Here is an 11,856-nt window from a genome sequence, read left to right as displayed (position 1 = left end):
TCTGTTTCATTTAAAATACACTAGCCACATAAATGTAGTACATGCAACGCATCCACGCATTAAAATAAAACGAAATGATATCAAACACCACTGCCTTTTCGTTGTCTTCAAAATATAAAACAACCCTTTTCGTTTTCATTTTAAAAATATAAAACATTAATATGTGGTTTAGGTAATATGGGCACATGATACTCTGATTATCTTCACTGTATGTATAATAAAATGAAAATGACAAGCACAACTCTGCCTTTTTTGTTAAATGTCTGTTTTAATGAACAATAATAGCCATTATAAAAGTATAAAGTATAAGAAACTTATACATGAATAAAGACAAAAGCAAACAACTGTCAAATGTATGTAAAGTTAACAAAGTCAGCGCTGTATTACGATTAATACATGAATGAATAAATAAATAATTTATGAAACATAACTTTGTGCTCAGCCAAAACGATATGACCTGGAAGAAATAATAGATTCATGAGCCCAAAGATTGCCTGTTAGATTTACCCAAAACTAATTTTACCTGATGTAAGGCATTGTGTTAACAGTATGCAGTAGGAGACACATACATTTGCTGAATAGAGATTGCTTGCGTTGATAAATTATAACAAGTAACATGACATTGACATTCAGGCCTTGTTCATCAACAAAACTTCATATGAAGTGTGTCCAGGTCCTCCACATATTTAAAGATGAATAAACAGACATCCCTTGATTCATTAGGTATTTTTATATTTATTATTTTACAAAAATAACTAAATACATTTTTTTACAAAATATATGTTCTATAAGAGACATGTTCCAGCTATCATAAATGAACAGCTGAATGATCAGATAAACAGTTCTTGAAATGCAGTACACATACATACATGAGCTACAGAGAGATTCCTTGCCTCGTTAGATTATTCACAGAAACATGGCATGGACTTTCAAGCCTTGTTCAGCAACACAATTTGATATGAATGTGTCCAGCTCCTGCAGATACTCAAACAATCAGAATATTGTATTGTACAGATGTGCTATATACAAATTATGCAAGGGAATGTGGATAGATGTATGATATATTAAATCAAAAGCATATGTCTAATAAATATAAGTATGGATAATTTGGTATTGCACATGTTTTATTGCACAGTGGGGAGAACATTTAACTGTTTGTGAGGTAGATATGGCCTGAGGGAAGAAACTGTTCCTGTGTCTGGTCGTTCTGGTGCTCAGAGCTCTGTAGCGTCGACCAGACGGTAACAGTTCAAAGAGGGAGTGTGCTGGATGTGAGGGGTCCAGAGTGATTTTACCAGCCCTTTTGCTCACTCTGGATAAGTACAGTTCTTGGAGAGTGGGGAGGGTTGTACCAATGATTCGCTCAGCAGTCCGGACTACCCTCCGTAAAATACAGAATACATGTGTGTTGGTCCACTAAATATTTGTCATACTAAATAGTATTTACCTCATCATTTTGCATACAAGAATATTTATGATTTTAAACCACAAAAATCAATCACTGCAGTATCTAGAGAAATGCTCCCTCCATTCCTCCAGACCTTTCTTTACTGGTGAAACTGCAGCAGGAACACCTCATCCCGGCAGAACTGCTCTGCATCAGGCTAGGAACAAAAATGTGTAGAATGCTGTAAAACATGACAAAGATTGACAATCATTATGTGATCTTTCCATTCATATAGAATAATACAAAGATAATTTGTCACAAACACAGAGTTATCCTGCAATTCATAGTGAAATGATGTGGTTGCTCAACCAAGTTACTGTGATCAGTGTATATCATTAAAAATATCATCTGTATGTGAGTGAGTGTTTTTGTGTGTGTGTGTGTGTGTGTGTGTGTGTGTGTGTGTGTGTGTGTGTGTGGGGTGGTAAGTACATACTGTGAGTGGGTGAGATGAGTGTTATAAAAAAATTGCACATTAACTCAACATTCATTATATGTTGTAAGAATCAGTGCACTAATAAATATATAGTGCACTGTTTTTTTGTGACATAAAATGAACTGAATGTGCAATTTTTTTAATAACCCTTTTTTTATAATAGCTAAATAACACTCTTACCTACTCATATACACACTCTATCCCTCTCACATATGTATTCATCTCTCCCCACACACATGATATTTTAATGACACTGATCACAGTACCCTTCCACAGTATCTTGGTTGAGGAACCACATCATTTCACTTCTTGCTGGATAACACACACACACACACACACACACACACACACACACACACACACACACATATATATATATATATATATATATATATATATATATATGTTAGTGATATCTAAGTAATAACGTGCCTGTGTACAGTTCAAAACACATAAGCATGCTGAACTGTTGTTTACATATGCACACACACATTCAAGTTGTCAACGTTTTAAGTCTTCCTAAAGACAAAAGATGTTTTTTTTTTACTTACCAACACAGCAAACTTATTTTGCTTCGGTTTGCAAACAATTAGACTTATCTTCTTGTCGATGCTTTTTTCATGGTGCTAAATAATAGGTATGTGACGTATTTGGACACAGGCGTTGCTTGTGACGTCACGCTTGGGTGTGGGCGGGGTTGGATGTCCACCGCAGGCTGCAGCGAGACGCTCCTCTGTTGGTGTCCTGCATGGATTATTTTGCGTAATTCAGTTTGAGGGCAGCAGGAATTTGAGGTAGGGTAGAGTGTGGGAAAACGCCCCCTTACAGTTTTTCCCCAAATAACCATAACCATAAATATATCAAAACTTAATTTTTGATTAGTAATATGCATTGCTAAGAACTTCATTTGAACAACTTTAAAGGCGATTTTCCCAATATTTAGATTTTGTTTTGCACCCTCAGATTCCAGATTTTCAAATAGTTTTTGTTTTTTTGTTTTGGCCAAATATTACAACAAACACATTTAACTTTTGTTTCACAGAAAAAGAAATTGCACAGTCCTTAAAGTTATCCCCCACCCTACCCTAAATGTCAGCTTCTCGTATGAATAGTGCTGGAGTGATTTGCTTAAATAACATGTGTGGTCAGTACAGAAAGGAGAGTTATACTCCAGAAATGCCCTTCGTTCAACCGACAAAAACAATCACAGTGATTTAGTGTTCCTCCGTTCATAACAGATGAGTTGAATATGGCATGGACAAATAGTTTCACACATGAGGAAAGTACATCCACCTTACTTAAACTAGCTCTCAGTTATTCCAACACTTTGGAATGTGGAAATAAAATAGCATTTTGGTGAATTTTATATATATATATGCTAAGTACTGTACCTGTATAAAGGGAGGTAATTGAGGTAAAGTATTGTGGTTGTGTACTTAGTACATATGAAACATACCTGTATTCATTCACTCTGGACACTAGGAATGTACTATAAAATCCAGAACGGGAAAATATTTTGTTGAATTACTTTTTTTATTTTTTTATTCTCACCTGTAGTAGGTCATTCTTGTCACTTTCACCCCCGGCTCTTAATGCATGTGTTTTCCTTCAGGAGCATCAGTGAGTGTTTGAACCTTCTGTAACAGTTGCATACGAGTCCCTCAGCTGTCCTCAGTGTGAAAAGATGAATCTCAAAATCATACAGTCATTGTTAAAATGGGTTCAAATACACAAAAAAATGCTGTAAAACCAAAAACAATTGTGGGACCTTGAGGATTTTCAAATAACACAGCTGTGGATCGTTCAGGGAACAGCACAGTATTAAGAATCAAGGGGGTGTAAACTTTTGAACTGAGTCATTTTTATAAATTCTGCTATTAATTTCTCTTGTGGACTATATGTAAACCTCTTTTATGTGAAATATCTTATTCATGTCAGTACTAAATATTAACATTTTGCAGATTCTGAAAGGGGGATGTAAACTTTTGACCTCAACTGTATATTAACAAATACAATGTAATTTAATGGAAAACATTTGATTTCTTGTTTATTTTGGCAAATCTTCTTCCGCACAGAAATTCACGTCCAGTAAAACTCATCCCACAACAATCACACATTCAGCACAAATAAATGCTGGAATATTCCCATCAGTTTACGAGTGAAGACGAGCATCAGAGCATCAGGAAGAGCTGAAATCTGATCAAAGACTGAGTTTATTAAAGAGGACAGAGAGAAGATGATGGATCCAGAACCCTGCAGAATCAAACACACTGAAGATACTCAACAACTAACAGGTTGGTGTTTATTCTTCATTCTTCATTAATAATGCTGACGGTTAGAAAGCTTCACACAGTTTCGATTTTGGTTTGTTCTGACAGGAAAAATCTCTAGAGCTGTTAAATAATTTTGCTGAAGCATCAAATAATAAGGGACACTTCAGCTGGGTTTTTTCAACTAAATGTACAGGTGCTGGTCATAAAATTAGAATATCATAAAAAAGTTGATTTATTTCAGTAATGCCATTCAAAAAGTGAAACTTGTATATTATATTCATTCATTACACACAGACTGATATATTTCAAATGTTTATTTCCTTTAATTTTGATGATTATAACTGACAACTAATGAAAGTCCCAAATTCAGTATCTCAGAAAATTAGAATATCAATTAAGACCAATGCAAAAAAAAATGATTTTTAGAAATGTTGTCCAACTGAAAAATATGAACAATGAAAAGTATGAACATGAAAAGTATGAGCATGTACAGCACTCAATATTTAGTTGGGGCTCCTTTGGCCTGGATTACTGCAGCAATGCGGCGTGGCATGGAGTCGATCAGTCTGTGGCACTGCTCAGGTGTTATGAGAGCCCATGTTGCTCTGATAGTGGCCTTCAGCTCTTCTGAATTGTTGGGTCTGGCGTATTGCATCTTCCTCTTCACAATACCCCATAGGTTTTCTATGGGGTTAAGATCAGGCGAGTTTGCTGGCCAATCAAGAACAGGGATACCATGGTCCTTAAACCAGGTACTGGTAGCTTTGGCAGTGTGTGCAGGTGCCAAGTCCTGTTGGAAAATGAAATCTGCATCTCCATAAAGTTGGTCAGCAGCAGGAAGCATGAAGTGCTCTAAAACTTCCTGGTAGACGGCTGCGTTGACCTTGGACCTCAGAAAACACAATGGACCAACACCAGCAGATGACATGGCACCCCAAACCATCACTGACTGTGGAAACTTTACACTGGACCTCAAGCAACGTGGATTATGTGCCTCTCCTCTCTTCCTCCAGACTCTGGGACCTTGATTTCCAAAGGAAATGCAAAATTTACTTTCATCAGAGAACATAACTTTGGACCACTCAGCAGCAGTCCAGTCAAGACGCTTCTGACGCTGTCTCTTGTTCAAGAGTGGCTTGACAGAAGGAATGCGACAGCTGAAACCCATGTCTTGCATACGTCTGTGCTGGTGGTTCTTGAAGCACTGACTCCAGCTGCAGTCCACTCTTTCTGAATCTCCCCCACATTTTTGAATGGGTTTTGTTACACAATCCTCTCCAGGGTGCGGTTATCCCTATTGCTTGTACACTTTTTTCTACCGCATCTTGTCCTTCCCTTCGCCTCTCTATTAATGTGCTTGGACACAGAGCTCTGTGAACAGCCAGCCTCTTTAGCAATGACCTTTTGTGTCTTGCCCTCCTTGTGCAAGGTGTCAATGGTCGTCTTTTGGACAACTGTCAAGTCAGCAGTCTTCCCCATGATTGTGTAGCCTACAGAACTAGACTGAGAGACCATTTAAAGGCTTTTGCAGGTGTTTTGAGTTAATTAGCTGATTAGAGTGTGGCACCAGGGGTCTTCAATATTGAACATTTTCACAATATTCTAATTTTCTGAGATACTGAATTTGGGACTTTCATTAGTTGTCAGTTATAATCATCAAAATGAAAGGAAATACACATTTGAAATATATCAGTCTGTGTGTAATGAATTAATCTAATATACAAGTTTCACTTTTTGAATGGTATTACTGAAATAAATCAACTTTTTCATGATATTCTAATTTTATGACCAGCACCTGTATATTAGATTGAGTCTCCACGCCAGATAGTTAAGATCCAGTCCCGGATGCCAGATCCTGTCAGAAAATATCCATTTTGTCTGGTATCTGAACAAATAGTCAGCAGGGTAGTTGATACCCAAAACCCATTAACATCAGTCTTGTCTGGTATCAAAACTGTATTAACGGTCTTTTATCAACCAAGAATTTGACTGAACAAAGCCAGAGAAGAGCAGAAGCAGGAGACGAAGAGATGATAATAAATGATAATAAATTAATAAAAACGAGAAAATAAAAACAGAACACAAATATATGGTCGCTCTCTTGATGCAACACAGAGTTAATATTTGAGAATCCTCAGATCCTTCATGTTGTTAATCAAACATATTTAATAGTTCTTCATATAGAAACATCAGATTTGTGCCTTTTAAGTTTTAAAAATAATAATTTGAAGATCAGTGTACCTCATTCATGGAAAGTTTCAGGGACGTATAATTTATAAAACTGCATCAAAATAATATATTTTGTGATACGATTGTCTACTTTCTGCTGTTATATCAGGGTTCATTTTTATGTCATTTCACTTTTCTGTTTTCTTGTTTTAATGAGTTACTGACAAATTACTGTTTTTACTTTTGAGTAAGTTGAAGAGTTGATTGAAGTTGAGGAGAAAAATCATGTCAGAAGTGGAGAAAAACCCAAACAGAAATATTTAAAGAAAAAAAGGGCCAAGAAATCTTTCACCTGCACTCAGTGTGGAAAGAGTTTGACAAGCAAATATAGTCTTGAGCTTCATATGAGAGTTCATACTGGAGAGAAACCATTCACTTGTGATCAGTGCGGGAAGAGTTTCACTATCAGCATACCTTAAGAGACACACAAACATTCACACTAGAGAGAAACTGCACACTTGTGATCAATGCGGGAAAACATTTTTGTGGGCTTCAGTCCTGAAGAAACACCTGAGAGTTCATAGAAAGGAGAAACCATATTCATGCCATTTGTGTGGAAAGAGTTTTTCACGTCTACAAAGTTTTAAAGTACATCAGAAAATACACACTGGTGTGAGAGAGTACATGTGCTTTGAGTGTGAGAAGACTTTTACTACAGCAAACTGTTTAAAACACATGAGAGGATCCACTCTGGAGAGAAACCTTACAAGTGTTCACACTGTGACAAGAGATTCATTCGGTCAGCACATCTGAAAACACATGAGAGGATCCACACTGGAGAGAAACCGTATCACTGCACTGCATGTGGGAAGCGTTTCAATAGTTCATCTAATCTACACAGACATACAAAAAACTATCACAGTAAGTAGATCATCTTCAGATCCAGCTCTTTCAGGTCTGATGCTGCTTCCTCATCAAATGTGACACAATAATGCATCAAGCAATAAAATATCATCTGGATAAATCTGTTCTAACCAGACATTACAAGTGACATGACAAAGAAACATTATCTAAAGTTTTCACAGTGAATAAAGTTCAACTGAGATTCAGATCAACTCAAAGATGGAGTTCCTCCCCAAAGAACAATATCCAAAAGTGTTGTTATTGTATATAATTATTCTTCATGTTTTATATTATATCATTGTGCTTTCTTATGGGATTCATATTATGTGCTATTTGTTCATATTATGTTCAATATATTTAATAAGCAGGATTGTAAGAATAGTAACACCATTAAAAGCTTTCAGAGACCCAGTAAATCAGTAGGAGAGAGATCCAGCTCGTTTTCACTTTTACTTAGCTTGTTTATGTATTTGCTGATTAAATGTTCCCTTTTTTCATTAATACAAGCTGTTTATAGTAAAGCACGGTGTTTCAGTCAAATCATAGATACAGAGATGTTAAAGGACATGTTTAAATTCTACATTTCATATTTAATGCATTAAGAGGGCATTTGGTAGTTAAAAGTTTCAACTGCTTAATGCATTTAAGAAATAAGATATTGTAAATAATGAATAGCAATATAGGAGCTCTTGTTGAAGAAACATGAGGTCTTTAAAATCCTAAAACAGACCCTGAGCAATAGAAGTAATGATTCTGAATAGTTAAACAGTTGTATTGCTGCTTGTTCTATGACCAGTAATTTGTCTTATTTTTAGTCTCCACCATCATACAGGACTAGATGGCTCCGGCTACAGAAGTAGCAGAACATTACACTGGGTGGGATATCTAAATTCACTGAGTAAACTCAGTGTGATGGTTTGAAGATATACAATTGATTTTAGTAATGAAATACTGCTCTGATTAACCCGTCTCAGTGTTTTAACATTTGTAGGTGGTGTCAATGGATTGCACCTTTCCTCAGCTGTGAAAAATACCAAATTCTGGAAGGTCACCGCCACTGGGCACCTGCCCAGAAGGGAGGTGTTATATGTGAGATGGTAGTGGAGTTGAGCGGATGCTTGATAGGCCTAAAAGCATCGTTAAGATAGGAACTGTAAGAAGTTACAGCAATCTGCCTAAAAGATGTGAGCTCCTCCAGACCTGATCACCAGCGACCGCATTCCTTGATGGCTTGTCTTTCATTGTCACAAGCGTCTACAACTTGATGCAACTATGCCAGAGGATCACACCCTGAGGGAAAGGAGCTTCATTATGAAGAGTTAAAGGCAATGGGCTTTCAAGAACCATCTGCGACCATGTGATGAGAGACATTATTTTGAGACAAAATTTCTTAATTCATGTGTCTAGTATATATGATGAATACTCTATATTTTGGGGGACGATTCTGTTCCTGTTTTGTGTATATTGTGTCACTAACATCTGGAATGAGTGTTTTATCATGGAAAGGCTTTACAGAAGTCGATAAATCTGAGTGAATCTAATGAAAAGAGAATGCTATTTCAGTAGGCTAGGCTATAGGCTTAGCATAAATTAATTAGCAAAATGTCAATATTCTCACATGACTTAATACTCGTCACAAGTACATTTATAGTTTATATTTTAAAATTCCTTTGATAAAATAGCATGCGTTTTTGTCACACACATACTTTGTTTGGCTATTCCTTACCCGTCCTTTATTTTGACAACATTGTTGTGTGTTTTATGAATTATTTCCTTTATTTTAGGGTTAGAAACGCTAAAATTTCAGAGTGCAAGATTTGCACAGGGCGCATGATGCTGACTGAGACGCACGAGAGATGTGCTAGGCAAAATGTGAAACTGCAATCTTATTCGCATTCTGTAGCGTTTTATAATTATTTGTACAATAATATTTAACTTAACCTGCTTTGAATCTTTATTATTTAATGCAAAAGCGATTTATTAAAACTCTTTTTTAATAAGCGTTTAGGAGCGTCATACATCTGTTAAATCTAGATCAAGAATAACTACTGTGGCTTAGAGAGCTCAACGCGCTGCAAATAGAAAAAATACCTACAAATTAGGAAAACAACCTTTGTCCATTTGACAACACACCCGCTGCAAATGCTCACAACACAAACAAATAAAGAAACGCACTGCAAATACAATTTATTTGGTTGCATTGTGAGCATTTGCAGTGTGTTTCTTTATTTGTTTGCATTTGCAGCACCTGCTGTCAAACTGATTTGCTGGTGCTTTTTCTATTTGCATGTGTTTCCTGAAGTTGAGCGCGTTGAGCTCTCTCGGCCACCGTAAATAACGCCAGAGGCGTCATGCCCATTCAGATTTTTGAGCCAAGTGGATTATGAATGCAGCTTCCAAAAGACAAAAAAGAGCCGAATAATATTTTCTATATTTGATACAATCACACCAGCGTGATTAAATTGTTCTAAATCGTGCTAAATTCAAATCTGCAGACGTGCTTTTACAGCTCTGCGCATTATAACCAATCACACACGATGCTGTTGAGTTTATGAATGCAGTGACCAATCAGAGGTGTTCAGACGAGTTAGAGCTGAAATGTCGCTGTTTTCTTCGCTCGCTCGAATACCTCTTTCTGGCGAATTCTCTCGTTAGAAACAATAAAGTGCAGATGTGTGAATGTGGAACCATATTGTCTAATGCAATCCTTTTTGTAATTCGTAATATGCTTAGATTGAATGGAATTTACCCAGTAAACGCCGTCTCTCCAATAAAGTGAAAGATCATTCATTTGATTTACCCAGTGACAGACACAAGTAGTTGCTAAATCTTCATGGACTACATGCATCTTTTGTAACTTATAGAAAGAATCCACTTATTTTATGATTGTGTATTTACCCAAATGTTTTGGATTGATATTGAATATCTAATATTTAAATTTATAAAATTAAAGATTCAATTATCTGATATATGTTAGATAATTTTATCTGATCTAAGATATATGTTTTTGTATAAAAATAAGAGTTTGGAGCAAAATTTGGTGATTAATTTGATAATTATGTTTGGGAAATAGCATATACACAAACAAAAATGGTTTAATAATAAACCTAACATTACATCATTTAAAATTGAACTTAAGCATTACATTGAAGCCTTAAAAGATCTAAGAAATAAAAAAACAAAAACAAAAGGGATGAATATAATAATGTTTGAATCCTTTTTCTTATGGAAATTTCTTGTAAGTTTCCCCTGTAGTTTTTCCCCCTTCTTTCTTTTTTCTGTGTTCCTTTGATGTTATTATGAATGTTACTGATTGAAAACACTGTGATCTTCTCTATATATGTATGTTGTGTTACTGTTCTTGTTATACAATAAAACAAATAACTAAAACCAAACTTATTTAACAAACAAACACTTGAACTTACATCATCAGCTTGATAAAAAACAACAACTTTATACAAAGTCAAAACCATCTTTGGAAACAAATATTGGAAGAGTAATGTAATAGTTTAGTTTGGTTACATTAGATTATATGGAGGGGGCGGGGCCTGGGTGCGCTCGAGACGCTCTGCTTCACTCCATGTAGTGATAGCTGCAGCCCGGAGACCTGCAAGTGGGAGGAGCTTATGCCAAGAACAGCAAGTGGGAGGAGTTTGAGAACAGCAAGTGGGAGGAGCTTACGCCAAGAACAGCAAGTGGGAGGAGTTTGAGAACAGCAAGTGGGAGGAGCTTATGCTGCAAGTAGACAGGATTTCATGGTAGTTTAGAATGACATAAATATAACACATTTTCATAGTAGTTTAAACTGAAATTCATAGTTTTGTCATTGTGTTTGTCCAATTTCACTGTTAACAATGAAATTATGTCTTATTCTTAGTTTTGTCATTATTATTTGTATTCAATACCATTCACTGTCAAAATTACACCTTTTACCATGCTTCGTGATGATGTCATTTTAAGTCCTTTAACTGTAGTAATTTAAGCATATTTCTGGTTATTACATTTTACTTCTACAATTCTTCTACAGTAGCCTTTTAAGGAACATTAAAGTGAGATGCAATTGCACTTTGGAGGTAAATGTGTGACACATGAAGAAAATGTTGAGTACTGTTAAGAAAATGTAGTTACCATTTGCCTGTACTGCACATTTTTATTTTTCATATTTCTTTTAAATCAAATTACAACACATGACAGACTAATGTTCTTCAGAACATGTTACACAAATCAATGTATTAATCTGAAATCTCAGGATGGGTAAATGATTTTATTTCTGATGACTCAAATCATGTACAATCATGTATTCAGCACAATAGACTTGCATGCAGTGGACACTGCACAATCCCAGCATGCATTGCTTCTGAGTAAATTCCACGGAGCTCGCCTCGCTTGTCCTTCCCAACATAACCTGGTGGGTACACAAGAAGCACAATGAGCATTAGGGTTAAACCGAATTTAAAACATTCTCCCCATGCCATCCAAGATATGCATGACTGTATTCTCTTGTTGAACATGTACAAATATTTCAAGAATAATTTCTCAGCTCTGTAGGTCTATGCTATGCAAGTTAATGGTGTCCAGAAATTTTAAGTGACGACATTAGGCCAAGAAAATTTGTCTTTATTACTATT

Source organism: Barbus barbus (genome assembly GCF_936440315.1).
Source record: "Barbus barbus genome assembly, chromosome: 4".
NCBI classification, from domain to species: domain Eukaryota; kingdom Metazoa; phylum Chordata; class Actinopteri; order Cypriniformes; family Cyprinidae; genus Barbus; species Barbus barbus.
This window is presented reverse-complemented; position numbering follows the sequence as displayed.